General features: G+C 34.0%; 1 non-coding gene across 1 annotated transcript; it reads right to left on the minus strand.

Annotated features, from left to right (window-relative positions):
• Positions 1-1,354: 1,354 nt before the first annotated feature.
• Positions 1,355-1,453, minus strand: LOC113341306. The gene has a single exon (XR_003355871.1). It is a non-coding gene; the product is annotated as a U6 spliceosomal RNA (small nuclear RNA).
• Between the last annotated feature and the right edge of the window lie 2,306 nt (positions 1,454-3,759).

Below are 3,759 nucleotides of genomic sequence, written 5' to 3' on the forward strand. Positions count from 1 at the left end.
TTAAATCTTCATTTTAAAATAGGTATATTACTACTTGAGTGTGACACTGTATCTTTTGTTTGATGTTTTTGAACAACTGGAATTTGAAAAATATCAAAAGGTTCAATTACCTGTTTAGGAGAATTAGGAGCATCATGTTTCTTATCTGAAGTAGAACTATTCACTGTTTCACCATTTGTCTTGTTTGGGATTTAATACTACATTCAGATTGCTTATGACCAACAATTTTATATTTCAAGCAAAATTTAGGTAAGTTGGTAAAAAAATACACAAAATTGGTTAAAAAGACCAAAATCAACAATTCCTGGGTGAAAAGGACATTTAGATTTTGATACTGTTTAAATGGACAAAAATGTAAAAATAGTCAGGATGTAAATAGTTTCATCCTACCCATTTTCAAATACTTTTTCTTATTTTTAATTTACATCAGGATGCATCCAGTTTCATCCTTGCTATTTTTTGAGTTTAAGTCAGGATGAATCCAGTTTCATCCTTGCTATTTTTTTGGTGTCCATTTCACCCATACTAATTTTTACTCGTCTATTTGAACCATGTTTTAAAAATATTTGGACAAATGACCCATTTTCCGTAAAAAATAATACCTTGCGAGAAATAACCATAATTTTAATATTCCAGAGTTTATTTGGAATTTCCTTTGCTAAGTCAATCTCAATAAAAACCCTTGCATAATACCCACTTTGATATTTCAGAGTTGCTTCATCAACTTTAATTGGATTACCAATTGCTCTGCTTATCTTAAACAAAGTTTCTTCATCCCAATATTCTAGACTTCAACTTGAAAAATAAACCCAAATCATTGCTTTAGATGTTCTTTAATTTTCAGACCTAAAATTAGGAATCAATTTCCTACACTTAAATGCTGATTGAATGCCTCCCACTTTCCAGTCTTGATACAATTCTTATCCACTTTGTTTGCTAATTTAATGGTGAAAAAACCTTTTCCTGATGGAATTATTTGACATTCACCAGTCAATTTCCATTGTTTCCTCAGAATAATTGAAGCATCAACAAATTTAAAACGAAGTAAATCTAAACAACCAATTAAGGGAAACTTCCATGAATCATACCTTGTATCTTGGTCATCATTCTGATGGTTGAACTTCATAGTTTTTAGACAGATCCACAACAATGGATTCATCTCTGAATCATCGTTTTTCTCTTCGAAATTCATATTATTACAAGGATCCATACTAATTAATACTCATCATTACTAGATCTTCAAAAAAAAATAGTCAATAATTTGCACAAAAATTGAAAATTACGATGGAAAACGAAGAAAAAAGTGCTTAATGCACTAAGTTGAGAGAACCGATTAGCAGACAGTCTCTCAAATCAAAATTTGGACCATTTCTCGATTTGTGTGTATCATCCTTGCGCGGGATCCATGCTAATTTTCTCTGTAGAATTGTATTCAAGCAAGGAAGAAGTTCAAGCACAAACGACGGGAGAATATTCTTTGAAGAATCCGAGGACGAATTTGTTTAAAGAAGGAGAGGATGATGCATTGTGGATGCCCCATATAATATTGAAGCACAATTTATATTTCATTTTTGAAATATTTTGAATATACCAAGTATGCCCTTGGTGCTTGTATACTTTAGAAAAGATATAAGGTTAGAGGAGTTAGTTTTGGTTTTATCATATTTGTGAGGATGGAAGTTATCTCTTTTTTGAGTCCTAATTGTTGTCTCTAAGAGGAATTAGATCGTCTAATTCTAGAGCATCAAGTAGATGCCTCTTATTATCTTTTTAGTTTCCAATTGATATTGGGGAGAAACTATAAGTTGTACTAATTTAGTTGATTATTTGTTCATTGTAAATTACCAAATCCAATTTATTTCGATTATAAGCTTCCGCTATTCATCAATTTCCCAAGCAACCTTGCATTTTTATATCTGAATAGGTAGGTCTGGGGGCATGGGACCCAAAACTAAGTTAACTTGGTTGATTATTTGTTCATTTCAAATTACCAAATCCAATTTATATCGATTATAAACTTCCGCTATTCATCAAATTTCCCAAGTAATCTTGCCATTTTCATATCCGGATAGGTAGTACCGTGGGCGTGGGACCCAAAACTTAACGTGGACGATGATAATAAAGTGATTCTGGGCAAACCGCCCCTCTCCAAAACTGTCATGTGTACGGAGATGGTGGGACCCACCCTTAGGGAATTAGTAAGGGCGTTGATTTGGGTCCACCACGTGTCACAGCAGTTTTGGAGTTGTTTTTTTGGGTGGTCATTTTAGAGTTGTTGATGATAATACTACAAAATTCCTTCCTCTTGACCGTAATGAACATTTGAAGCTCAAGGAGTAATGCAGGAGCTGTACTGTTTATCCATTGATGGATGCAGACAAACAAAACAATGATACAATAGACAAGCTTTCTGAAAACTAAAACAGAACGATGGGCTACATTTTTAACCTGGCGTTTTTAGGGGCCACCCCAAAAGATTTAGGGGCCATCAATTTATACCCAGCCAAAGACTCTAGTTAAGGGGTACCCTATATGATATTGAAGTTATATAAATGCCCTTCTGGTAAAACTGTATAAAAACCAAATCAAAAACAATTCTATTCATTTCAACTCTTCTTCTTCCAGTTTCATATTATCTTCCGATTGTGGAAGAAAAAAAAAATTCCTCGTTCAACCGAAACATCGCCGCGAATCGTAAAATCAAAACATCGTCGATTCGATTATAAAACAATGGATAAGAGAAATGAAACCCACATACCTAGAACCAAAAATGTTTCTCGGGGTATCGATCCAAACATTGGAATTTTAGCAAGAAATAAAGAAATTCTTGCTGCAAATGAAGAAGAACGCGAAGAACGCGAAGAACAAGTACCCGGCAATGTAGTCGGTGGTGGCGATTCCGAGACTCAAACACTTTGTCAACTTCAAATGGCCCCAATTAGGTAAGAATCTATCATTTTTGGGGTTTATTTCGCTTTAATTCGTCGAATCGAGAAAAAAAATTTCTAGGGTTTTCGGTTATTTATCCAGATTCGGACGATATGCATGCTCATTTACTTCCGAATGTAGTCGTGTTCTTCATTTTTCAAGAACATCGACAGTATTCGGGAGAAAGATTTGATGATTATCTTCCGAATATTGGTGGACATATCTTCCTGGATACAAACTGCTAATAATCGGTAGTTTAATGAATTTTTTGGCTACCGAATATATTTAAGTAGACACACAGTATTCGGAAGAACACTCACTACCGAATGTATATACTGAAAAAATCTAAAAATTTCTGATATAGGAAAAATCCCATTTTGGGGCCAGTATTTATTCGGAAGACAATATAATGTTTTATACCTCCGATTGTGTAGGATAAAATTTTAGAGTTTCTGAACTCCAGTTGATGAATATTCAGTTGTAAACATGTTTAGTTATATTCCGATTGGTTTTCATTCGAAAACAATATGTGTCTTCTTACTTCCGAATTTGTACATTCGGGTTATAGATGTGCACTTTGTCTTCCGATTGTGTAGGATGAAAAATTTACAGCTTCTGAACTCCAATTGATGTATATTCGGTTGCAAATATGTTTAGTTAGCTTCCGATTGTTTTGTATTCGGGAACAATATGTGTCTTCTTACGTCCGAATGTGTACATTCGGGTTATATTTCCATACTTTGTCTTCCGATTGTATAGTTTGTAAATATTGTTCCTTTCTTTGTTGTTTAGACAAAGTCGAGAAGGGAGGAAGAAAGTGACAGCTAGTGC

This window comes from Papaver somniferum, chromosome 1 (genome assembly GCF_003573695.1).
Source record: "Papaver somniferum cultivar HN1 chromosome 1, ASM357369v1, whole genome shotgun sequence".
NCBI classification, from domain to species: Eukaryota; Viridiplantae; Streptophyta; class Magnoliopsida; order Ranunculales; family Papaveraceae; genus Papaver; species Papaver somniferum.